Source organism: Chiloscyllium punctatum, chromosome 14, assembly GCF_047496795.1.
Source record: "Chiloscyllium punctatum isolate Juve2018m chromosome 14, sChiPun1.3, whole genome shotgun sequence".
Classification (NCBI taxonomy): Eukaryota; Metazoa; Chordata; class Chondrichthyes; order Orectolobiformes; family Hemiscylliidae; genus Chiloscyllium; species Chiloscyllium punctatum.
The window spans coordinates 104,344,258-104,369,323 of record NC_092752.1 but is presented as its reverse complement, the minus strand read 5'-3'; positions in this window follow the sequence as shown (position 1 = coordinate 104,369,323).

Here is a 25,066-nt window from a genome sequence, read left to right as displayed (position 1 = left end):
GAAAGAGTGGTGAAGGAGAGAGGAGAAGAAGAGGGGGAAGGAAAGAGGGGCGTAGGAGAGAGGGGAGAAGGAGAGAATGATGAAGTAGAGGGGGAAGGTGATGGGGAAGAGGCGAGGGGAGAAGGGGAGATTTGTGAAGGTGGGGGGTGAAGGAGAGGGGAAAGGAGAGAGTGGGGAAGGAGAGAGGGGAGAAGGAGAGTGTGGTGAAGGTGAGGGGGGAAAGAGAGAGGGAAAAGGAGTGAGGGAAAGGAATGGGGCAAGATAGAGGGGAGAAGAAGAGAGTGGTGAAGGTGACGGGGAAGGAGAGGGAGAAGGAGAGGGGAAGGAGAGAGGGGAGAAGGAGAGAGTGGTGAAGGAGAGGGTGAAGGAGAGAGGGTAAGAAATGGGGAAAGAGAGAGGGGAGAAGGAGAGGGGAAAGAGAGAGGGGGAGAAGGAGAGTGTGGTGAAGGAGAGGGGGAAGGAGAGAGGGGAAAAAATGGGGAAAGAGAGAGGGGAGAAGGAGAGAGGAAGGAGAGAGGGGAGAAGGAGAGAGTGGTGAAGGAGAGAGTGGGGAAGGAGAGAGGGGAGACGGAGAGAGGGGAAAGGAGGGAGGGGAGAAGGAGAGAGTGGTGAAGGAGAGGGGGGAAGGAGAGGGGGAATGAGAGAGGGGAGAAGGAGAGAGTGGTGAAGGTTGGGGGAAGGAGGGGGGAAGGAGAGAGGAGAAGAAATGGGTAAAGAGAGAGGGGAGAAGGAGAGAGTGTGAAGGTGAGGATGGAAGGAGAGCGGTGAGAAGGAGAGAGGGGAAGGAATGGGGCAAGAGAGAGGGGAGAAGGAGAAAGTGGTGAAGGAGACGGGGGAAGGAGACGGGGAAGGAGAGAGGGTAAGAAATGGGAAAAGAGAGAGGGGAGAAGGAGAGAGGAAGGAGAGGGGGCAGAATGAGGGAGTGGTGAAGGAGAGGGGTTAGGTGAAGGGGAAGGAGAGAGGGGAGAAGGAGAGAGTGGTGAAGGTGAGGGGGGAAGGAGAGGGGGAAGGAGAGAGTAGGGATGGAGAAAGCGGAGAAGGAGAGAGTGGTGAAGGAGATGGCGGTAAGGAGAGGGGGTAGGAGAAAGGGGAAAAGGAGAGTGTGGGGAAGGAGAGAGGGGAGAAGGAGAGAGGGAAAGGAATGGGGAAAGAGAGAGGGGAGAAGGAGAGTGTGGTGAGGCAGACGGGGGAATGAGAGGGGGAGGGAGAGAGGAGAAGAAATGGGGAAAGAGAGAGGGGAGAAGGAGAGGGGAAAGAGAGAGGGGAGAAGGAGAGTGTGGTGAAGGAGAGGGGGAAGGAGAGAGGGGAAAAAATGGGGAAAGAGAGAGGGGAGAAGGAGAGAGGAAGGAGAGAGGGGAGAAGGAGAGAGTGGTGAAGGAGAGAGTGGGGAAGGAGAGAGGGGAAGGAGAGGGGGAATGAGAGAGGGGAGAAGGAGAGAGTGGTGAAGGTTGGGGGAAGGAGGGGGGAAGGAGAGAGGAGAAGAAATGGGTAAAGAGAGAGGGGAGAAGGAGAGAGTGTGAAGGTGAGGATGGAAGGAGAGAGGTGAGAAGGAGAGAGGGGAAGGAATGGGGCAAGAGAGAGGGGAGAAGGAGAAAGTGGTGAAGGAGACGGGGGAAGGAGACGGGGAAGGAGAGAGGGTAAGAAATGGGAAAAGAGAGAGGGGAGAAGGAGAGAGGAAGGAGAGGGGGCAGAATGAGGGAGTGGTGAAGGAGAGGGGTTAGGTGAAGGGGAAGGAGAGAGGGGAGAAGGAGAGAGTGGTGAAGGTGAGGGGGGAAGGAGAGGGGGAAGGAGAGAGTAGGGATGGAGAAAGCGGAGAAGGAGAGAGTGGTGAAGGAGATGGCGGTAAGGAGAGGGGGGTAGAAGAAAGGGGAAAAGGAGAGTGTGGGGAAGGAGAGAGGGGAGAAGGAGAGAGGGAAAGGAATGGGGAAAGAGAGAGGGGAGAAGGAGAGTGTGGTGAAGCAGACGGGGGGAATGAGAGGGGGAGGGAGAGAGGAGAAGAAATGGGGAAAGAGAGAGGGGGAGAAGGAGAGGGGACGGAGAGAGGGGAGAAGGAGGGAGTGGTGAAGGTGAGGGTGGAAGGAGAGGGCGAAGGAGAGAGTGGGGAAGGAGAGAGGGGAGAAGGAGAGAGTGGTGAAGGAGAGGGGGGAAGGATAGAGGTGAGAAGGAGAGAGGGGAAGGAATGGGGCAAGAGAGAGGGGAGAAGGAGAGGGGAAGGAGAGAGGGGAGAAGGAGGGAGTAGTGAAGGAGAGGGGGAAAGGAGATTTGAAGGAGAGAAGGGGGAAGGAGAGACAGGAGAAGGAGAGAGTGGTGAAGGAGAGTGGGTAGGTGAAGGGGAAGGAGAGAGGGGAGAAGGAGAGAGTGGTGAAGGTGAGGGGGGAAGGAGAGAGGGGAGAAGGAGAGAGGGAAAGGAATGGGCAAAGAGAGAGGGGAGAAGGAGTGTGTGGTGAAGAAGACGGGGGAATGAGAGGGGGAAGGAGAGAGGCGAAGAAATGGGGAAAGAGAGAGGGGAGAAGGAGAGGGGGAAGGAGAGAGAGGAGCGGGGGGGGAAAGGAGGGAGTGGGGGAAGGAGACAAGGGAAGGGGGGAAAGAGAAGGAGGGGAGAAGGAAGGGGGTAGGAGAGGGAATGGAAGGGGGGAGGAGAGAGGGGAGAAGGAAAGAGTGGTGAAGTAGAATGGGGAAGGAGGGAGTGGGGGAAGGAGAGAAGCGAAGGGGGAAAGAGAGTGGAGAAGAAGGGGTAGAAGGAGAGGGGGAAGGAGAGAGGGGGGAAGGAGAGAGTGGTGAAGGAGAGGGGGAAGGTGAAGGGGAAGGAGAGAGGGGAGAAGGAGAGAGTGGTGAAGGTGAGGGGGCAAGGAGAGGGGGAAGGAGAGAGTGGGGAAGGAGAGAGGGGAAGGGGGAAAGAGAGTGGAGAAGAAGGGGTAGAAGGAAGGGGGAAGGGGAAAGGGAGGATGGAGAGAGGGGAGAAGGAAAGAGTGGTGAAGGAGAGAGGAGAAGAAGAGGGGGAAGTAAAGAGGGGCATAGGAGAGAGGGAAGAAGGAGAGAATGATGAAGGAGAGGGGGAAGGTGATGGGGAAGAGGCGAGGGGAGAAGGGGAGATTTGTGAAGGTGGGGGGTGAAGGAGAGGGGAAAGGAGAGAGTGGGGAAGGAGAGAGGGGAGAAGGAGAGTGTGGTGAAGGTGAGGGGGGAAAGAGAGAGGGAAAAGGAGAGAGGGGAAGGAATGGGGCAAGAGAGAGGGGAGAAGGAGAGAGTGGTGAATGAGAGGGGGAAGGAGAGAATGGGGAAGGAGAGAGGGGAGTAATGGGGAAAGAGAGAGGGGAGAAGGAGAGGGGAAAGAGAGAGGGGAGAAGGAGAGAGTGGTGAAGGTGAAGGGGAAGGAGAGGGGGAAGGAGAGAGGGGAAAAATGGGGAAAGAGAGAGGGGAGAGGAGAGGGGAAGGAGAGAGGGGAGAAGGAGAGAGTGGTGAAGGAGAGGGAGAAGGGGAGAAGGAGAGAGTGGTGAGGGAGAGAGTGGGGAAGGAGAGAGGGGAGAAGGAAAGAGGGGAAGAAATGGGTAAAGACAGAGGGGAGAAGAAGAGGGGGAAGGAGAGAGGGGAGAAGGAGAGAGCGGTGAAGTAGAGAAGGGGGAAGGAGAGACGGGAGAAGGAGAGAGTGGTGAAGGTGAAGGTGAAGGGGAAGGAGAGAGGGGAGAAGAAGAGAGTGGTGAAGGTGACGGGGGAAGGAGAGGGAGAAGGAGAGGCGAAGGAGAGAGGGGAGAAGGAGAGAGTGGTGAAGGAGAGGGTGAAGGAGATAGGGTAAGAAATGGGGAAAGAGAGAGGGGAGAAGGAGAGGGGAAAGAGAGAGGGGAGAAGGAGAGTGTGGTGAATGAGAGGGGGAAGGAGAGAGGGGAAAAATGGGGAAAGAGAGAGGGGAGAAGGAGAGAGGAAGGAGAGAGGGGAGAAGGAGAGAGTGGTGAAGGAGAGGGGGAAGCAGAGAAGGGGAGAAGGAGAGAGTGATGAGGGAGAGAGTGGGGAAGGAGAGAGGGGAGAAGAAAAGAGGGGAAGAAATGGGTAAAGACAGAGGGGAGAAGAAGAGGCGGAAGGAGAGAGGGGAGAAGGAGAGAGTGGCGAAGGAGAGGGGGGAAGGAGAGGGGGAAGGAGAGAGGGGAAGGAGAGGTGGAAGGAGAGAGGGGAGAAGGAGAGAGTGGTGAAGGAGACGGCGGAAGGAGAGGGGGAAGGAGAGAGGGGAAAAATGGGGAAAGAGAGAGGGTAGAAGAAGAGGGGGAAGGAGAGAGAGGAGAAGGAGAGAGTGGTGAAGGTGAGGGTGGAAGGAGAGGGCGAAGGACAGAGTGGGGAAGGAGAGGGGGTAGGTGAAGGGGAAGGAGAGAGGGGAGAAGGAGAGAGTGGTGAAAGTGAGGGGGGGAAGGAGAGGGGGAAGGAGAGAGGGGAGAAGGAGAGAGTGGTGAAGGAGAGAGGGAATGGAAGAGGGAAGGAGAGAGGGGAGAAGGAAAGAGACGAGGAGAGAGAGGAGAGGGTGAGGGGAGAAGGAAGGGGAAGGAGAGTGGGAAGGAGGAGGCGGAGAAGGAGAGAGGGGAGAAGGAGAGAGGGGAAGGAAGGGGGGAGGGGAGAGGGGAGAAGGAGAGGGGAGGAGGAAGGGGGAAATAGAGAGTGGAGGAGAGGGGGAAGGAAGGAATAACGAGAGATGGGAAGGAAGGGGGAAGGAGAGAGAGGAGAAAGAGAGGGGAAGGATGGGTGGAAGGAGAGAGGGGAGAAGGAGAGAGTGGGGGGAAGGAGAGAGGGGAAGGAGAGAGCGGAGAAGTAAGTGGGGAATGGAAGGAAGATGGAAGGAGACAGGGGTGAAGGGGAGAGTGGAAGGAAGGTGGAAGGAGACAGAGGTCAAGGGGAGAGTGGAAGGAAGGGAGAAGGAGAGAGGGGAAGGAAGCGGGGAGGAGAGAACGGAGAACCAGATAGTGGTGAATGTGGGGGGGAAGGAGAGGGGGAGAAGACGAGAGGTGAGGAGGAGAGACTGGTGAAGGAGAGGGCTGAGGGAGAGGTAAAGAAGAGTGGGGGGAAGGAGAGAGGGGAGAAGGAGGGGGGAAGGGGGAAGGAGAGAGGGGAAGGAAAGGGGAAGGAGAAATGGGGGAGGGAAGTGGGGAGGAGAGGTGGAGAAAGAGAGGGGGGGATGGAGAGAGGGGGAAGGGGAAGAAGAGAGGGGAAGGAAAGGGGGAGGAGCGAGGGTAGAAGGAGAGAAGGGAAGCAAAGGGGAAGGAGAGAGGGGAGAAGGAAAGGGGGGAAGCAGAGAGTGGAGAAAGAGAGAGAGGAAGGAAGGGGGTAGGAGAGAGGGGAGAAGAGGGGGAAAGGGGGAATGGAGAGGGGGAGAAGGAAGGTGAAAAGAGAGAGAGGAAAAGGAGAGAGGGGAGAATGAAGCGAGGAGAGAGGGGAGAAGGCGAGAGTAGGGAAGCAGGGAAGGAGTGAGGGGAGAAGGAGAGGTGGGCAAAGGAGAGGGGGGGAAGTAGACAGGGGGAAAGAGAGAGGGGAGAAGGAGGGGGGAAGGAGAAAGGGGAAAGAAGGGGGAAGAAGAAAGGGGAGAAGGAGAGAGGAGAAGGGGAGGGGAAGGATGGGGGAAGGAGAGACGGGAGTAGGAGAGGGGGGAAGGAGAGGGGGAAGGAGAGAGTGGTGAAGGAGAGGGGGAAGGAGAGAGGGGAGAAGGAGAGAGGGAAAGGAAATGGGAAGGAAAGAGGGGAGACTGAAGGGGGGATGGAAAGAGTGGGAAGGAGCGGGGAAAGGAGAGAGGGGAAGGAAGGGGGGAGGAGAGAAGGGAGAAGGAGAGAGTGGTGAAGGTGGAGGAAGAAGAGAGGTGAGGAGGAGAGACTGGTGAAGGAGAGGGCGGAAGGAGAGTGGGGGGAAGGAGAGAGGGGAAGGAAAGGGGAAGAAGAGATGGGAAAAGGAGAGGGGGGAAGGAAGCGGGGAGGAGAGGTGGAGAAAGAGTGAGGTTGGAAGGAGAGAGGGAAGGTGAGAGGGGGAAGGAGAGAGAGGGGAAAGGAGAGCGCGGGGAAGGGGGGAAGGAGAGTGGGGAAGGAAAGGGGAAGGAGCGAGGGTAGAAGGAGAGAGGGGAAGGAAGGCGAAAAGAGAGAGGGGAGAAGGAGAGAGGGGAGAATGAAACGAGAAGGAGAGAGGGGAGAAGGCGAGAGTGGGGATGTGGGGAAGGAGTGAGGGGAGAAGGAGAGAGACGGGGAAAGGAGGGGGGAAGTCGACGGGTAAAGAGAGAGGGGAGAAGGAGTGGTGGAAGGAAGGGGAAGAAGAGGGGGGAGAAGGAAGAGCGGGGAAGGAGATTAGATTATTTACAGTGTGGAAACAGGCCCTTCGGCCCAACAAGTCCACACCGCCCCGCCGAAGCGTAACCCACCCATACCCCTACCTCTACATCTACCCCTTACTTAACACTACGGGCAATTTAGCATGGCCAAATCACCTGACCTGCACATCTTTGGAGTGTGGGAGGAAACCGGAGCACCCGGAGGAAACCCACGCAGACACGGGGAGAACGTGCAAACTCCACACAGCCAGTCACCTGAGGCGGGAATTGAACCCGGGTCTCTGGCACTGTGAGGCAGCAGTGCTAACCACTGTGCCACCGTGCCGCCCAGTGGAGAAGGAGAGAGAGGGGAAGGGGGAATGAGGGGAAAGGAATGAGGGGAGGGGGAAGGAGGGAGTGGGGGAAGGAGAGAAGGGAAGGGGGAAAGAGAGTGGAGAAGGAGGGGAGAAGGAAGAGGGAAGGAGAGGGAATGGAAGGGGGAAAGGAGAAAGGGGAGAAGGAGAGAGTGGTGAAGGAGAGGGGGGAAGGAGAGGGGGATGGAGAGAGGGGAGACGAAGAGAGTGGTGAAGGAGAGGGGGAAAGGAGAGGGAAAAGGAGAAAGGGGGGAAGGCGAGAGGGGAGAAGGAGAGAGTGGTGAAGGTGAGTAGGGAAGGAGAGGGGGAAGTAGGGAATGGGGAAGGAGAGAGGGGAGAAGGTGAGAGTGGAGAAGGAGAGTGGGAAAGGAATGGGGAAAGAGAGAGGGGAGAAGGAGAGAGTGGTGATAGAGACGGGGGGATGGAGAGGGGGAAGGAGAGAGGGTACAGGAGGGGGGAGAAGTAGAGTGGGGGGAAGGGGAGGGGGAGGAGCAGGGGAAGGAGAGAGGCGAGAAGGAGAGAGTGGTGAAGGAGACGGGGGAAGGAGAGAGGGGAAGGAATGGGGAAAGAGAGAGGGCAGAAGGAGAGGGGGAAGGAGAGAGGGGACGAGAGGGGGAGAAGTAGAGTGGGGGAAAGGAGAGGGGGGAGGAGAGGGGGGAAGGAGAGTGTGGTGAAGGTGAGGGAGGAAGCAGAGAGGGAAAAGGAGAGAGGGGAAGGAATGGGGCAAGAGAGAGGGGAGAAGGAGAGTGTGGTGAAGCTGAGGGGGGAAGGAGAGAGGGAAAAGGAGAGAGGGGAAGAAATGGGGAAAGAGAGAGGGGAGAAGGAGAGGGGGAAGGAGAGGGGAGAAGAAGAGAGGTGAGGATGAGAGACTGGTGAAGGAGAGGGCAGAAGGAGAGGGGGAAAGAGAGTGGGGGCAAGGAGAGAGGAGAGAAGGAGAGGGGGGAAGGGGGGAAGGGGAAGGAGAGAGGGGAAGGACGGGGGGGAACGAGAGAGGGTGAAGGGGAGGAGGAGAGATGGGGAAAGGAGAGAGGGGGAAGTAGAGAGTGGGGAAGGATACAGGGAGAAGGAAAGAGGAGAGAGGGGAACGAAGGGGGAAAGAGAGCGGGGAGAAGTAAGGGAAAAGGAGAGCGGAAGGAAGCGGGAAGGAGATGGGGAGAAGGAGATAGCTGAGAAGGAGGGGGGAAGAAGAGAGGGGGAATGAGAGAGAGGGGAAGGAGAGAGGGGAAGGAAGGGGGAAAGAGAGATGGGATATCGAGAGATGGGGAAAGGAGAGGGGGAAAGTAGACAGGGGGAAGAGAGAGTGGAGAAGGAGGGGTGGAAGGAAAAGGAAGGAGAGAGGGAAGAAGAAATGAGGGGAAGGAAGGGGGAATGAGAGAGGGAGAAGGAGGGAGGAGGAAGGAGAGCGGAAAGGAGAGATGGGAGAAGGAGAGAGAGAGAACGAGAGGGGGCGGAGTGTGGGAAGATGAGAGGGGAGAAGGAGGGGTGGAAGGAAGGGGGAAGAAGAGAGGGGAGAAGGAGAGAGGGAAGAAGGAGGGGGGAAGGAGAAAGGGGAAAGAAGGGGGAAGAAGAAAGGGGAGAAGGAGAGAAGAGAAGGAGAGGGGAAGGATGGGGGAAGGAGAGACGGGAGTAGGAGTGGGGGGAAGGAGAGGGGGAAGGAGAGAGTGGTGAAGGAGAGGGGGAAGAGGGAGGTGAGAAGGAGAGAGGGGAAGGAGAGGGGGGAGAAAGAGAGGGGGAAGGAGAGAGTGGGGAAGGAAGGGTGTAGGACAGAGGGGAAGGAAAGGGGAAGGAGAGAGGGGAGAAGGAGAGGGGGAGAAGGAGAGGGGGAGAAGGAGAGAGTGGTGAAGGAGAGGAGGGAAGGAGGGGGTGTGAAGGAGAGGGGGGAAGGAAGTGGGGAGGAGAAGTGGAAAAAGAGAGAGGGGGGAAGGAGAGGGCGGAAAGAGGGGAGAAGGAGAGAGGGGGGAAGCAGAGAGGGGAGAAGGAGAGAGAGGAATGAGGGGGAAGGAGAGAGGGGAGAAGGAGAGAGGAAGGAAGGGGAGAGTGGGGGAAGGAGAGAGGGGAAGGAAGGGGTAGGAGAGATGGGGGAAGAAGAGAGGGGAGAAGAAGAGAGTGGTGAAAGAGGGGGTGAGGGAGAGGGGGAAGGAGAGACGGGAGAAGGAGGAGCAAGGAATAGATAAGGAGAATGGGGAGAAGGAGAGGGGGGAGGAGAGTGGAAAGGAGAGAGGGGAGAAGGAGCGTGCGGAGAAGGGGAGGGGGGAGGAGAGTGGAAAGGAGAGAGGGGAGAAAGAGAGAGGGGAGAAGGAGAGAGCGAGAAGGAGAGAGAGGAGAAGGAGAGAGGGGAAGCAAGGGGGAAGGAGCGAGGGGAAGACAGGGGAGAAGGGGAGAGGGGGAAGGAGAGAGAGGAGAAGGAGAGAGGGGAAGCAAGGGGGAGGAGAGAGGGGAGAAGGAGAGGGGAGGAGGAAGAGGGAAGTACAGAGTGGAGAAGGAGAGGGGGAAGGAAGGAATAAAGGGAGATGGGACGGAGAGAGGAGGGAAGGAGAGAGTGAGGGAAGTAGAGAGGGGAGGAAGGGGTAGGAGACTCGGGGGAAGAGAGGGGAGAAGGAGAGAGTGGTGAAGGAGGGGGTGAGGGAGAGGGGGAAGGAGAGACAGGGGAAAGAGGATCAAGGAATAGATAAGGAGAGTGGTGAGAAAGAGGGGGGAGGAGAGTGGAAATGAGAGAGGAAGAAGGAAAGAGGGGAGAAGGAGTGTGCGGAGAAGGAGAGGGGGGAGGAGAGGGCGAGAAGAGGGGGAGGGGGGAAGGAAAGAGGTGACGGACAGGGGAAGCAGAGAGGCGAGAAGGACAGAGGGGCGAAGGATAGAGGGGTGAAGGAAGGGAGAAGGGGAAAGGAGAGAAGGAAGGGAGAAGGAGAGTGAGGAGACAGGGGGAAGGAGGTAGAGGAAAAGGAAGGGGGAAGGAGAGAGGGGAGAAGGAGAGAGGGGAGAAGGAAGGCAGAAGCAGAGAGGGGAAGGAGGGAGAGGAGGTGAGGGGGAAGGAGAGAGGGGAGAAGGAAGGGGGAGGGAGAGAGGGGAGAAGGAGAGAGGGGAGAAGGAGAGAGGGGGATGGAGAGAGGGGAGAAGGAGAGAGGTGAAGGAAGGGAGGAGGAGAGAGTGGAGAAGGAGAGGGGAGGAGGAAGAGGGAAGTAGAGAGTGGAGAAGGGGAGGGGAGAAGGAAGGAATAAAGAGAGATGGGGAGGAAGGGGGAAGGAGAGAGGGGAGAAAGAGAGGGGGGAGGAGAGGGGAAAGGAGAGAGGGGAGACGGAGAGAGTGGTGAAGAAGAGGAGGGAAGGAGAGGGGGAAGGAGAGAGAGGGAAGGAGAGGGGGCGGAGTGGGGGAAGGTGAAAGGGGAGAAAGAGGGGTGGAAGGAGGGGGAAAAAGAGAGGGAAGACGACGAGAGGGGAGAAGGAGGGGGGAAGGAAGGGGGAAGGAGAGGGGTGAAGGAGCGCGGGGAGAGGGGAGAAAGAGAGGGGGAAGGAGAGGGCGACAGATAGAGGGGTGAAGGAGAGAGTGGGGAAGAGGGGAAGGAGTGAGGGGAAAAGGAGAGATGGGGAAAGGAGTGGGGGGGAGGAGAGGGCGAAGGAGAGAGGGCGAAGGAGAGAGGGGAGAAGGAGAGAGGGAGAAGGAAGGAGGGGGAAGGAGAGGGGGAAGAAGAGAGAGGAGAAGGAGACTGTGGTGAAGGAGACGGCGGTAAGGAGAGGGGGAAGGAGAGAGAGGGAAGAAGAGGGGGCGGAGTGAGGGAAGGTGAGAGGGGTGGAAGGAAGGGGGAAGAAGCGGGGGGAGAAGGAGAGAGTGGAGAAGGAGGGGGGAAGGAAGGGGGAAGGAGAGGGGTGAAGGAGCGCGGGGAGGAGGGAGGTGAGAAGGTGAGAGGGGAGAAGGAGAGGGGGAAGGTGAGAGGGGAATGAAGGGAGGGGGGAAGGAGAAAGGGGAAGAAATGGGGAAGGAAAGGGGGGAAGAAGAGGGCGGAAGGAAGTGTGTAGGACAGAGGGGAAGGAAAGGGGAAGGAGAGAGGGGAGAAGGAGAGGGGGGAGAAGGAGAGAGTGGTGAAGGTGAGGGGGGAAAGAGGGGTGGAAGAAGAGGGGAAGAAGGAGAGAGTGGTGAAGGAGAGGAGGGAAGGAGAGGGGGGAAGGAGAGGGGAAAGAGAGAGGGGAGGAGGAGAGAGTGGTGAAGGTGAGGGGGGAAGGGGGGGTGTGAAGGAGAGAGGGGAAGGAAAGGGGAAGGAAAGATGGGAGAAGGAGAGAGGGGAAGGAAGTGGGGAGGAGAGGTGGAGAAAGAGAGGGGGGAAGGAGAGGGCAGAAGGAGGGGAGAAGGAGAGAGGGGGGAAGCAGAGAGGGGAGAAGGAGAGAGGGGAATGAAGGGGGAAGGAGAGAGGGGATAAGGAGAGAGGAGGGATGGGGAGAGTGGGGGAAGGAAGGGGTAGGAGAGATGGGGAAGAAGAGAGGGGAGAAGAAGAGAGTGGTGAAAGAGGGGGTGAGGGAGAGACGGGGGAAGGAGAGACGGGAGAAGGAGGAGCAAGGAGTAGATAAGGAGAGTGGGGAGAAGGAGAGGGGGGAGGAGAGTGGAAAGGAGAGGGGGAGAAGGAGAAAGGGGAGAAGGAGCGTGCGGAGTAGGGGAGCGGGGAGGAGAGGGGAGAAGAAGGGGAAGGGGGTGAAGGAAAGAGTCAACGGACAGGGGAAAGAGAGAGGGGGGAAGGAGAGAGGGGTGAAGGAAGGGGGAAGTAGAGAGGGGAGAAGGAAGGGGAAAGGAGAGAGGGGAGAAGGAGAGGGGGGGAAGGAGAGAAGGGGGAAGGAGAGAGGGGAATGAAGGGGGAAGGAGAGAGGGGATAAGGAGAGAGGAGGGATGGGGAGAGTGGGGGAAGGAAGGGGTAGGAGAGATGGGGAAGAAGAGAGGGGAGAAGAAGAGAGTGGTGAAAGAGGGGGTGAGGGAGAGACGGGGGAAGGAGAGACGGGAGAAGGAGGAGCAAGGAGTAGATAAGGAGAGTGGGGAGAAGGAGAGGGGGGAGGAGAGTGGAAAGGAGAGGGGGAGAAGGAGAAAGGGGAGAAGGAGCGTGCGGAGTAGGGGAGCGGGGAGGAGAGGGGAGAAGAAGGGGAAGGGGGTGAAGTAAAGAGTCAACGGACAGGGGAAAGAGAGAGGGGGGAAGGAGAGAGGGGTGAAGGAAGGGGGAAGTAGAGAGGGGAGAAGGAAGGGGAAAGGAGAGAGGGGAGAAGGAGAGGGGGGGAAGGAGAGAAGGGGGAAGGAGAGAGGGGAAGGAAGGGGGAAGGAGAGCGCGGAGAAGGAGATGGCGGAGAAGGAGAGAGCGAGAAGGAGAGAGGGTGGAAGGAGAAAAGGGGGAAGGAGCAAGGGGAAGAGAGAGGGAGGAGAGAGGGGAGAAGGAGAGAGGGGGAAGGAGAGAGAGGAGAAGGAGAGGGGAGGAGGAAGAGGGAAGTAGAGAGTGGAGAAGGAGAGGGGGAAGGAAGGGGAAGGAGAGGGGAATGAGAGTGGGAAGGAGAGAGGGGAGAAGGAGAGAGGGGAGAAGGAAGAGGGAATGAGAGGGGGAGAAGGAGAGAGGGGGAAGGAGAGAGAGGAGAAGTAAGGGGGAAGGAGAGAGAGGAGAAGGAAGGGGGAAGGAGAGAGGGGAGAAGGAGAGAAGGGGGAAGGAGAGAAGGGGGAAGGAGAGAGGGGAAGGAAGGGGGAAGGAGAGAGGGGAGAAGGAGAGAGCGGAGAAGGAGAGAGGGTGGAAGGATAAAAGGGGGAAGGAGCGAGGGGAAGAGAGAGGGAGGAGAGAGGGGAGAAGGAAGAAGGAGAGAGGGGAAGGAAGGGGGGAGGAAAGAGGGGAGAAGGAGAGGGGAGGAGGAAGAGGGAAGTAGAGAGTGGAGAAGGAGAGGGGGGAAGGAAGGAATAAAGGGAGATGGGGAACGGCGAGAGGAGGGAAGGGTCGAGTGAGGGAAGTAGAGAGGGGAAGGAAGGGGTAGGAGAGACTGGGGAAGAGGAGAGGGGAGAAGGAGAGAGTGGTGAAAGAGGGGGTGAGGGAGAGGGGGAAGGAGAGACGGGGGAAGGAGGAGCAAGGAATAGATAAGGAGAGTGGGGAGAAGGAAAGGGGTGACGGACAGGGGAAGGAGAGAGGGGAGAAGGGGAGTGGGGAGAATGAGTGTGCGGGGAAGGAGAGAGGTGAGGAGAGGGGCGAGAAGAGGGGGAAGGAAAGAGGTGACGGACAGGAGAAGGAGAGAGGCGAAGGAGAGAGGGGTGAAGGAAGGGGGAAGGAGAGAGGGGAGAAGGAAGGGAGAAGGAGAGAGGGGAGAAGGAGATGGGGGAAGGAGGGAGAGGAGAAGGTGAGGGGAAAGAAGAGAGGGGAGAAGGAAGGGGGAAGGAGAAAGGGGAGAAGGGGAGAAGGAAAAGGAGAGGGGGGAAGGATAGAAGGATGAAGGAGCGAGGGGAAGAGAGGGGGAGGAGAGAGGAGAGAAGGAGAGAGGGGGAAGGAGGGAGAGGAGAAGGAGAGGGGGAAGGAGAGAGGGAGAACGAAGGGGGAACGAGAGACGGGAGAAGAAGAGAGCTGAGAGGAGAGAGGGGAAAGGAGAGAAAGGGGAAGGAGAGAGGGGAACGAAGAGGGAAGGAGAGAGGGGAGAAGGAGAAAGCGGAGAAGGAGAGAGGGTGGAAGGAGAGAAGGGGGAAGGAGAGAAAGGAAGAGAGGGGGATGAGAGAGGGGAGAAGGAGAGGAGGGAGGAGAGAGGGAAGGAGAGAGGGGAGAAGGAGAGCGGGGAGAAGGGGTTGGGAGAGGAGAGGGGGAACGAGAGAGGGGAGAAGGATGGGGGAAGGAGAGAGGGGAAGGATGGGCGAAGGACAGAGGGGAGAAGGAGAGAGGGGAAGGACGGGGGAAGGAGAGAGGGGAGAAGGAGAGGGGAGAAGGAAGGGGAAAGGAGAGGGGAATGATGGGGGAAGGAGAGAGGGCTGAAGGAGAGAGTGGTGAAGTAGAGGGGGGTAGGAGAGGGGGACGGAGAGGGAGGAAAGGAGAGAGTGGTGAAGGAGAGGGGGAAGGAGACGGAGAAGGAGAGAGAGGAGAAGGAGGGTGGGAAAGGAAGGAGTAAGGAGACAGCGGAGAAGGAGAGAGGGGAGAAGGAGAGAGTGGTGAAGGAGAGAGGGGAGAAGGAGAGAGTGGTGAAGGAGACGGGGGAAGGAGAGGGGAGGAAGACAAGACAGGAGAAGAAGAGAGTGGTAAAGTAGAGGGGGGAAGTGAGGGGGAAGGAGAGAGGGGGGAAGGAGAGAGCGAAAGGAAATGGCAAGGAAAGAGGGGAGAAGGAGAGAGGGAATGGAAGAGGAAAGGGGAGAGGGGAGAAGGAAAGAGGGGGAAGAAAGGGGAAGGAGAGTGGGAAGGAGAGAGGGTAGAGGGAGAGAGGGGAGAAGGAGAGAGGGGGAAGGAGAGAGGGGAGAAGGAGAGAGGGGAAGGAAGGGGGGAGGAGAGTGTGGAGAAGGAGAGGGGGGAAGGAAGGTATAAAGAGAGATGGGAAGGAAGGGGAAGGAGAGAGGGGAGAAAGAGAAGGGGGGAGGAGAGGGGGAAGGAGAGAGGGGAGAAGGAGAGAGTGGTGAAGGAGAAGGGGGAAGGAGAAGGGGAAGGAGAGAGAGGAGAATGAGATGGCGGTAAGGAGAGTGGGAAGGAGAGAGAGGAGATGGAGTGTGTGGTGAAGGTGCGGGGGGAAGGAGAGAGGGGAAGGAATGGGGAAAGAGAGAGGGGAGAAGGAGAGAGTGGTGAAGGAGAAGGGAGGAAGGAGAGGGTGAAGGAGAGAGGGGAAGGAATGGGGCAAGTGAGAGGGGAGAAGGAGAGGGGGAAGGAGAGAGGGGAGATGGAGAGAGTGGTGAAGGAGAGGGGGAAGGAGAGAGGGGAGAAGGAGAGAGTGGTGAAGGAGAGGGGGGAAGGAGAGGGGGATGGAGAGAAGGGAGAATGGGAGAGTCGTGAAGGAGAGGGGGGAAGGAGAGAGGGGAAGGAGAGAGGGGAGAAGGAGGGGGGAAAGGAGAGAGAGGGAAAGGAAAGCGGGGAAGAAAGAGGGAAGGAGAGAGGGGAGAAGGAGGGGGAAGGAGAGAGAGGGAAAGGAAAGAGGGGAGGGAAATGGGAACGAGAGAGGGGAGGAGATGGTGGAAGGAGAGGGAGAAGGAGAAAGAGGAGAAGGAGGGTGGGAAAGGAAGGAGGAAGGAGACAGCGGAGGAGAGAGGGGAAGGAAAGGAGAAGGAGAGAGTGGAGAAGGAGAGAGTGGGGAAGGTGAGGGGGAAGGAGAGAGGGGTGAAGGTGAGAGGGAAAGGAAATGGGAAGGAAAGAGGCGAGAAGGAGGGGTGGAAGGAGAGAGAGGAGAAGGAAAGGGGAGATGGAAGGGGAAGGAGAGGAGAAGGAGAGAGGGGAGAAGGAGAGAGGGGAAGAATGGGAGGGGGGGAGAGAGGGGAGAAGGAAAGGGGAGGAGGAAGGGGAAGTAGAGAGTGGAGAAGGAGAGGGGGAAGGAAGAATAACAAGAGATGGGAAGGAAGGGGGAAGGAGAGAGGGGAGAAGGACGTGGGGAATGGAAGGAAGGTGGAAGGAGACGGGGGTGAAGGGGAGAGTGGAAGGTAGGGGGAAGGAGAGAGGGGCAAGAAGGGGGAAGGAGAAAGGGGAGAAGGAGAGAGGAGAAGGAGAGGGGAAGGATGGGGGAAGGAGAGATGGGAGAAGGAGGGGGGAAGGGGGGAAAGAGAGAGGGGAAGGAAAGGGGAAGGAGAGATGGGAGAAGAAGAGGGCGGAAGGAAGTGGGGAGGAGAGGTGGAGAAAAAGAGAGGGGGGAGGAGAGAGGGGAAGGGGGTAAGAAGAGAGGGGAAGGAAAGGGGAAGGAGCGAGGGCAGAAGGAGAGAGGGGAAGCAAAGGGGAAGGAGAGAGGGGAGAAAGAGAAGGGAGAAGGAGAGAGGGGAATGAAGGGGGAAGGAGAGAGGGGAAGGAAGGGGGGAGGAGAGATGGGGGAAGTAGAAACGGGAGAAGGAGAGAGTGGTGAAGAAGGGGATGAGGGAGGGGGGAAGGAGAGACAGGGGAAGGATGAGCAAGGAGTGGGGAAGGAGAGTGGGGAGAAGAAGAGGGGGGAGGGGTGTGGGGAGGAGAGGGGGAGAAGGAATGTGGCGAGCAGAGGGGGGAGAAAAGGGGGAAGGGGGGGAGAAGGAAAGCGGGGACAGACAGGGGAAGGAGAGAGGGTATAAGGAGAGAGGGAAGGAAGGGGGAGGAAGAGAGTGGAGAAGGAGAGAGGGGAAGGAAGGGGGAAGGAGAGAGGGGAGACGAAGGGGGGAAGGAAGGGGGAAGGAGAGGGGAGAAGGAGAAAGGGGAAGGAAAGGGGAAGGAGAAAGGGGAGTGGGGGGAAGGAATGTGGAATGTGAGAGTGGAGAAGGAGAGTGGGGAGAAGGCGAGAGAGGAAGGAAGGGGGGAGGAGGAAGGCGGAAGGAGAGAGTGAAGACGGAGAGGAGGGAAGGAGAGAGGGGCGAAGGAGATGGGTAAGGAAGGCGGTAGGAGAGAGGGGAGGAGGGAGGGGGAAGGAAGGCGAAAAGAGAGAGGAGAGAAGGAGAGAGAGGAGAATGAAGCGAGAAGGAGAGAGGGCAGAAGGCGAGAGTGGGGAAGGGGGGAAGGAGTGAGGGGAGAAGGAGAGATGGGGAAAAGACATGGGGGAAGGAAGGGGGATGGAGAGAGGGAGAAGGAGGGAGGGGGAAGGAGAGGGGTGAAGGAGCGGGGGGAAGAGGGAGGGGAGAAGGACAGGGGGAAGGAGAGAGGGGAGAATGAGAGGGGAAGGGAGAGGGGGATGGTTAGAGGGGGGAAGGAGAGAGTTGGGAAGGGAGAAGGAGTGAGGGGAGAAGGAGAGATGGGGAAAGGAGAAGGGGAAAACAGACGGGGGAAGGAGTGAGTGGGGAAGGATAGATGGAGAACGAGAGGGGGGGAAGGAGAGAGGGGAGACGGAGAGGGGTGTAGGAGGGAGGGGGAATGAGAGGGGAAAGGAGAGGGGAGAAGGAGAGAGGGGAGAAGGAAGGGGAAGGAGAAGGGAGATGGAGAGAGGGGAGCAGGAGAGAGAGGAAGAAGGAGGGAGGGGGAAGGAGAGGGGAAAGGCGAGAGGGGAGAAGGAGAGAGGGGAGTAGAGAGGGGAGAAGGAGAGGGGGAAGGTGAGAGGGGAAATTAGGGAGGGGAGAAGGAGAAAGGGGATGAAACGGGGAAGGAAAGAGGGGGAAGGAGAGGGGGGAAGGAAGGGTGTAGGAGAGAGGGGAAGGAAAGGGAAAGGAGAGGGGAGATGGAGAGAGGGAAGCAGGAGAGAGAGGAAGAAGGAGGGAATGGGAAGGAGAGGGGAAAGGAGAGAGGGGAGAAGGAGAGAGGGAGAAGGTGAGAGGGGAAAGTAGGGAGGGGAAAAGGAGAAAGGGGATGAAACGGGAAAGGAAATAGGGGGAAGGAGAGGGGGGAAGGAAGGGTGTAGGAGAGAGGGGAAGGAAAGTGGAAGGAGAGAGGGGAGGAGAGGGGGAGAAACAGAGCATGGAAGGATGGGGTAAGGAGAGAGGGGAGAAGGAGAGAGGGGAGAAGGAGAGAGGGGAGAAGGAGTGGGGGGAAGGAGAGAGGGGAGAAGGAAGAGCGGGGAATGAGAGAGGGGAGAATGAGAGAGGGGAGAAGGAGAGAGGGGAGAAGAAGGGAGAGGCGAAGGAGAGGGGGAAGGAGAGAGGGGAAAGAAGGGGGAAGGAGAAAGGGGAGAAGGAGAGAGGGGGCAGGGAGAGAGGTGAAGGAATGTGGAATGAGAGAGTGGAGAAGGAGAGTGGGTAGAAGGCGAGATTGGAAGGAAGCGGGGAGGAGGAAGGCGGAAGGAGAGAGTGGAGACAGAGAGGAGGGAAGGAGGGAGGGGAGAAGGAGTGGGGGGAAGGAAGGGGGTAGGAGAGAGGGGAGATGAGGGGAAAGGGGGATGGAGAGACGAACGAAGGAAGGCGAAAAGAGAGAGGGGAGAATCAGAGAGGGGAGAATGAAGCGAGAAGGAGAGAGGGGAAAAGGCGAGAGTGGGGAAGGGGGGAAGGAGTGAGGGGAGAAGGAGAGATGGGGAAAGGAGAGGGGTGAAGTAGACAGGGGGAAAGAGAGAGGGGAGAAGGAGGGGTGGAAGGAAGGGGGAAGAAGAGAGGAGAGAAGGAGAGAGGGGAGAAGGAAGGGGGTAGGAGGGAGGGGAGAAGGAGAGAGGGGAAGGAGAGAGGAGAGAAAGAGAGGGGAAAGGAGAGCGGGACGATGGGGGGGAAGAACAGAGTGGGGAAGGGGGGAAGGAGTGAGGGGAGAAGGAAGGGGGTAGGAGGGAGGGGAGAAGGAGAGAGGGGAAGGAGAGAGGAGAGAAAGAGAGGGGAAAGGAGAGCGGGACGATGGGGGGGAAGAACAGAGTGGGGAAGGGGGGAAGGAGTGAGGGGAGAAGGAGAGATGGGGAAAGGAGGGGGGTGGAAAGAGACAGGGGGAAGGAGTGAGTGGGGAAGGAGAGAGGGAGAAAGAGAGAGGGGGAAGGAGAGAGGGGAGACGGATGATAGGGGAGTTGGAGAGAGGGGAGAAGGAGAGAGGAAGAAGGCGGGAAGGGCAAGGAGAGAGGGGAGAAGGAGAAAGGGGAGGAGAGAGGGGAGAATGAGAGGGGGAAGGTGAGAGGGGAAATTAGGGAGGGGAGAAGGAGAAAGGGGATGAAACGGGGAAGGAAAGAGGGGGAAGGAGAGGGGGGAAGGAAGGGTGTAGGAGAGGGGGGAAGGAAAGGGAAAGGAGAGGGGAGATGGAGAGAGGGGAGCAGGAGAGAGAGGAAGAAGGAGGGAATGGGAAGGAGAGGGGAAAGGAGAGAGGGGAGAAGGAGAGAGGGAGAAGGTGAGAGGGGAAAGTAGGGAGGGGAAAAGGAGAAAGGGGATGAAACGGGAAAGGAAATAGGGGGAAGGAGAGGGGGGAAGGAAGGGTGTAGGAGAGAGGGGAAGGAAAGTGGAAGGAGAGAGGGGAGGAGAGGGGGAGAAACAGAGCATGGAAGGAAGGGGTAAGGAGAGAGGGGAGAAGGAGAGAGGGGAGAAGGAGAGAGGGGAGAAGGAGTGGGGGGAAGGAGAGAGGGGAGAAGGAAGAGCGGGGAATGAGAGAGGGGAGAAGGAGAGAGGGGAGAAGGAGTGGGGGGAAGGAGAGAGGGGAGAAGGAAGAGCGGGGAATGAGAGAGGGGAGAATGAGAGAGGGGAGAAGGAGAAAGGGGAGGAGAGAGGGGAGAAGGAGAGGGGGAAGGTGAGAGTGGAAAGTAGGGAGGGGAGAAGGAGAAAGGGGAGGAAACGGGGAAGGAAACAGGCGGGAAGGAGAGGGGGAAGGAGACGGGGGTATGAAGGGTGTAGGAGAGAGGCGAAGGAAAGGGGAAGGAGAGAGGGGAGAAGGAGAGGGGGTAGAAACAGAGTGTGGCAGGAAAGGGAAGGAGAGAGAGGAGAAGGAGAGAGGGGAGAAGGAAGAGCAGGGAAGGAGAAAGGGCAGACGGAAGGGGAAAGGAGAGAGGGGAGAAGGAGAGAGGGGGAAGGAGGGAGAGGAGAAGGAGAGGGACGAAGAGAGGGGAAAGAAGGGGGAAGGAGAAAGGGGAGAAGGAGAGACGGGGAAGGAGAGAATGCTGAAGGTGAGGGAGGAAGGAGGGAGGGGAGAGGAGAAGGGGAGAAAGAGAGGGGGGGAGGAGAGAGAGACGGATAGATGGGGAAGGGGGGATGGAGTGAGGGGAGAAGGAGAGATGGGGAGTGGAGAGAGGGAGGAAGGAGTGAGGGGGAAGGAAAGAGTGGGCAAGGGTAGAGGGGGAGGAGAGAGTGGAGACGGAGAGGGGGGAAGGAGAAGGGAAGGAGAGAGGGAGAAGAAAAGAGGGAAGAAGGAGAGAGGGGAGATGGAGACAGGGGAGAAGGAGAGAGGGGAACAAAAGGAGAAGGATGGAGGGGAGAAGGAGAGATGAGAAATGGAGAGAGGGAGGAAGGAGTGAGGGGGAAGGAGAGTGTGGGGAAGGATAGAGGAGGAAGGAGAGACTGGGAAGGAGGGGGTAAGGAGAGAGGGAGAAGGAGAGAGGGGAGAAGGAGAGAGGGGAGGAGAGGGAGAAGGAGAAAGGGGTAGAGAGAGTGGAGAAGGAGAAGGGGACGGAGAGAGGGGGAGGTAGGGAGGGGAGAAGGAGAAAGGGGAAGAACCGGGGAAGGAGAGGGGTGAAGGAAGGGGTAGGAGAGAGGGGAAGGAAAGGGGAAGGAGAGAAGGGAGGAGAGGGGGAAAGGGGTATGGAGAGAGGGGGGAAGGAAGGCGAAAGGAGAGAGGGGAGAAGGGGAGAGAGGGGAGAATGAAGTGAGGAGAGAGGGGAGAAGGAGATAGGGGAGATGGAGAGAGTGGGGAAGGGGGGAAGGAGTGAGGGGAGAAGGAAAGATGGGTAAAGGAGAGGGAGGGACGTATACAGGGGGAAAGAGAGAGGGGAGAAGGCGGGTGGAAGGAAAGAGAGAGGGAAGAAGGAATGAGGGGAAGGAAGGGGGAAGGAGAGAGGGAGAAGGAGGGAGGGGGAAGGGGAGCAGAAAGGAGAGATGGGAGGAGAGATGGGAGAAGGAGAGAGGGGAGAAGGAGAGAGGGGAGAATGAGAGGGGGAAGGAGAGGGGAAAGGAGAGATGGGAGGAGAGAAGGGCTCAGGAGAGGGGGCGGAGTGGGGGAAGGTGAGGGGGAGAAAGAGGGGTGGAAGGAAGGGAGTAGAAGAGAGGGGTGAAGGAGAGAGGGGAGAAGGAGGGGTGAAGGAAGGGGGAAGGAGAGGGGTGAAGGTGCGGCGGAGGAGGGAGGGGAAGGAGAGAGGGGAGAAAGAGAGGGGGAAGGAGAGGGGGACGGATAGAGGGGTGAAGGAGAGAGTGGGGAAGGGGGAAAGAAGTGAGGGGAAAAGGAGAGATGGGGAAGGGGGTAGGAAAGAGACAGGGGGAAGGAGAGTGTGGGGAAGGATAGAGGGAGAAGGAGAGAGGGGAGAAGGAGAGAGGGGAAGGAAGGGAGAAGGAGAGAGGGGAGAAGGAGAGAGGGGAAGGAAGGTGGATGGAGAAAAGGGAGAAAGAGAGAGGGAAAGGAAGAGGGAAGGAGAGAGGCGAGAAGGAGAGGGGGGTAGGAGAGGGGGAAGGAGAGAGGGGAAGGAGAGAGGGGACAAGGTGACTGGAGAGAAAGAGAGGGTGGAAGGAAAGGGTGACGGATAGAGGGGGGGAAGGAGAGAGTGGGGAAGGAGGGGGGAAAGAGAGAGGGGGAAGGGGGGAAGGAGTGAAGGGAGAAGTAGAGATGGGGAAAACAGAGAGGGAGGAAGGAGAGAGGGGGAAGTAGAGAGTTGGGAAGGATACAGGGAGGAGAGGGGAGAAGGAGAGAGGGGAACGAAGGGGGAAGGAGAGAGGGGAGAAGGAAGGGGAAAGGAGAGGGGAAGGAAGCGGGAAGGAGATAGGGGAGAAGGAGAGATGGGGAATGGAGAGAGGGAGGAAGGAGAGAGGGGGGAAGGAGAGATGGGGGAAGCAGAGAGGGGAAGGAAGGGGGAAGGAGAGACGGGGAATGGAGAGTGGGCGAAGGAGAGAGGGGTGGAGAGAGGGGAGAAGGAGCGGGGGAAGGAGCGAGGGGCAAGTAGAGAGGTGAGAAGGAGAAAGGGGAAGATCCGGAGAAGGAAGAGGGGGGAAGGAAGGGGGTAGAAACAGAGCGTGAAAGGAAGGGGGAAGGAGAGAGGGGAGAAGGAGAGAGGAGAGAAAGAGAGAGAGAGAGGAAGGAGAGAGGGGAGAAACAGAGCAGGGAAGGAGAGAGGGGAGAAGAAAGGGGGAAGGAGAGAGGGGGGAAGGATAGAGGAGAGGAGAGGGGGCAGAAGGAGAGGGGGAAGGAGAGAGGGGGAAGTAGGGAGGGGAGAAGGAGAAAGCGGACGAAACGTGGAAGGAAAGAAGGGGGAAGGAGAGGGGGGAAGGAAGGGGGAAGGAATGTGGAATGAGAGAGTGGAGAAGGAGAGTGGGGAGAAGGAGAGGGGGGGAATGAAGGGGGAAGGAGAGAGTGAAGAAGGGGAGAGGGGAAGGTATGGGGGAGGAGAGAGGGGAGACGGAGTGGGGGAAGGAATGGGGAAGGAGAGGGGAGAAGGAGAGAGGGGAAGCAAGAGGGGAGGAGAGAGTAGCGATGGAGAGGAGGGATGGAAGGAGTAAGGAGAGATGGGAGGGAGAGAGAGGAGAAGGAGAGGGGGGAAGGAGAGAGGGGAGACGGAATGGGGAAAGGAATGGGGAAGGAGAGGGGAGAAGGAGAGAGGGGAAGGAAGGTGGATGGTGAAAAAGGAGAAGGAGTGAGGGAAAGGAAGAGGGAAGGAGAGAGGGGAGAACGAGAGGGGGGTAGGAGAGAGGAAAGGAGAGAGGGGAAGGAGAGAGGGGACAAGGTGAGTGGAGAGAAAGAGAGGGGGGAAAGAGAGGGTGACGGATAGAGGGGGGAAGGAGAGAGTGGGGAAGGAGGGGGAAACGCGGGAGGGGGAAGGCGGGAAGGAGTGAGGGGAGAAGGAGAGATGGGGAAAACAGAGGAAGGAAGGAGAGAGGGGGAAGTAGAGAGTTGGGAAGGATACAGGGAGGAGAGGGGAGAAGGAGAGAGGGGAACGAAGGGGGAAGGAGAGAGGGGAGAAGGAGAGACGGGGAATGGAGAGAGGGAGGAAGGAGTGAGGGGGGAGGAGAGAGTGGGGAAGGATTGAGGGGGAAGGAAAGAGGGGAGACAGAGAGGGGGAAGGAGGGGGGAAGGAGAGTGAGAGAAGGAGAGAGGGGTGGAGAGGGGGAGAAGGAGAGAGGGGAGAGGAGAGGGGGAGAAGGAGAGAGGGGTAGAGAGAGAGGAGAAGGAGCGGGGGAAGGAGAGAGGGGAAGGAAGGGGGGTGGAGAGAGGGGAGAAGGAGAAGGCAGGCGCAAGGGGGAAGTAGAGTGGAGAAGGAGAGGGGGAAGGAAGGAGTAATGAGAGATGGGAAGGAAGGGGGAAGGAGTGAGGGGAGAAAGAGAGGGGGGAGGAGAGGGGGAAAGAGAGAGGGGTGAAGGAGGTGGGGAATGGAAGGAAGGTGGAAGGAGACAGGGAGGAAGGGGGAAGGAGAGAGGGGAAAGAAGGGGGAAGGAGAAAGGGGAGAAGGAGAGGGGAGAAGGAGAGAGTGGTGAAGGACAGGAGGGAAGGAGAGGGCGAAGGAGAGGGGGGATGGAGAGAGGGGAGAATGAGAGGGGGCAAGGAGAGGGGGAAGGAGAGAATGGTGAAGGTGAGGGGGAAGAAGAGGGGGTAGAAGAGAGGGGCGAAGTAGAGAGTGGTGAAGGATGGGGGAAAGGAAGGGAGAAGTAGACAGGGGAGAAGGAGAGAGGGGAAGGAAGGGGGAAGTAGAGAGTGGAGAAGGAGGGAGGGGAAAGGAGAGCGCGGAAGGAAGGGAGAAGGAGAGAGGGGAACGAAGGGAGAAGGAGAGAGTGGGGGAAGGAGAGAAGGGAAGGAAGGGGGAAGGAGAGAGGGGAGAAGGAGAGAGTGGGGGAAGGAGAGAGTGGAATGAAGGGGGAAGGAGAGAGGGGAGAAGAAGAGAGGGGAAGAAGGGGGAAGGAGAGAGGGGAGAAGGAGAGAGTGGGGGAAGGAGAGAGTGGAATGAAGGGGGAAGGAGAGAGGGGAGAAGGAGAGAGGGGAAGGAAGGGGGAAGGAGAGAGGGGAGAAGGAGAGAGTGATTAAGGTGAGGGGGAAGGAGAGAGGGGAGAAGGATGGTGGAAAGGAAGGGGTAAGGAGACAGGGGAGAAGGAGAGAGCGGAAGGAAGGGGAAGTAGAGAGTGGAGAAGGAGAGAGGGGGAAGGAAGGAAGGGAAGGTAGGGGGAAGGAGAGAGGGGAGAAGGTGAGGGAGGAACGAAGGGAGAAGGAGAGAGGGTAGAAGGAGAGAGTGGGGGGAGGAGAGAGGGGAAGGAAGGGGGGAGGAGAGAGGGGAGAAGGAGAGAGGGGAAGCACAGGGTGACGGATAGAGGGGGAAGGAGAGAGTGGGGAAGGAGGGGGCAACGAGAGACGGGGAAGGGAGGAATGAGTGAGGCGGAAGTAGAGAGTGGGGAAGGATAGAGGGAGAAGGAGAGAGGGGAGACGGAGGGAAGGAGAGGGGGAGAAGGAGGGGGTGAAGAAGAGGGGAAAGGAGAGAGGAGAGAAGTAGAGGGGGGAAGGAAGGGGGAAGGAAGTCCGAAGGAGAGAGGGGTGAAGGGGGTGAGGAAGGAATAACGAGAGATGGAAAGGAAGGGGAAAGGAGAGAGGGAAGGAGAGGGAGAAGGTGAGGAGAAAGGAAGGGGGAAGGAGGGAGGGGAGAAGGAGAGAGGGGGGAAGGAGAGAGGGGGAAGGAGAGAGGGGAGAAGGAGAGAGGGGAAGGAAGGGGGAAGGAGAGAGGGGAGAAGAAGAGGGGGGTAGTAGAGAGGGAAGGAAGGGGGAAGGAGAGAGGGGAGAAGGAGAGAGGGGAAGGAAGGAGAGAGGGGAGAAGGAGAGGGGGGAAGGAAGGGGGAAGGTGAGAGTGTAGAAGGAGCGAGTGGGGGAAGGAGAGAGGGGAAGGAAGGGGGAAGGAGAGAGGGGGAAGGAGAGAGGGGAGAAGGAGAGGGGGTTAGTAGAGAGGGAAGGAAGGGGGAAAGAGAGAGGGGAGAAGGAGAGAGGGGAAGGAAGGGGGAAGGAGAGAGGGGAGAAGGAGAGGGGTGAAGGAAGGGGGAAGGATCGCGGGCAGAATGACAGGAGGGAAGGAAGGGGAAAGGAGAGAGGGGAGAAGGACAGAGGGGAGAAGGAGAGATGGGAAGGAAGGCACTGATCAAGAAATAGGAAACTACAATGTATCTGGAAATGGAGTATTCCAGTTCCAAGGATGCGAATTGGAAAGCAGTTTATTGGATGAATGTCCTGTTCCTTCCCACAATGCAACATCCTGACAGTATCGACAGTTCCATTCCCCTTCACAGGTGGGTGTTAATATCTCTTCTGAAGTCGTGAGGTGTTTCCATTGTCCTGTTCCTGGAGGGTGTCCTTGCTGGTGCCTCTCTGTCTGACCCACTCCTTGTGTGACTTTAGTATTGCTGGGTTGTGAAACTGTCCTTAGGGCTTTGAGATAACTGTGGTGCTGTGTCATGTCAGTGGGAGCAGAAATCCTAATCCCTTGTATGTGTGCTGTCTGATTCGGCTTGTGAGCTGCTGGGGAATTCTGGGGGTTCTGGTACAGTTGGGCCAATTTTGCTTTTGTGGTCCTATCGTTGGTTAGCAAATCTTTTCCCACACTAATTTATCCAACTGTCAGTGGTTACTGATTTGTACTGACCCCAAATGTTTCCAAGTGTGGATGGTTATGGATTTGCACAGACCCAAAATGTTTCTAATGTTGTGTGTTACTGACTTGCACTGTCCAGAAATGTTTTGAAATGTCAGTGCTTACTGATTTGTACTGACGTGTAATTTTTACACTTTTTGGTGGTTACAGATTTGTACAGA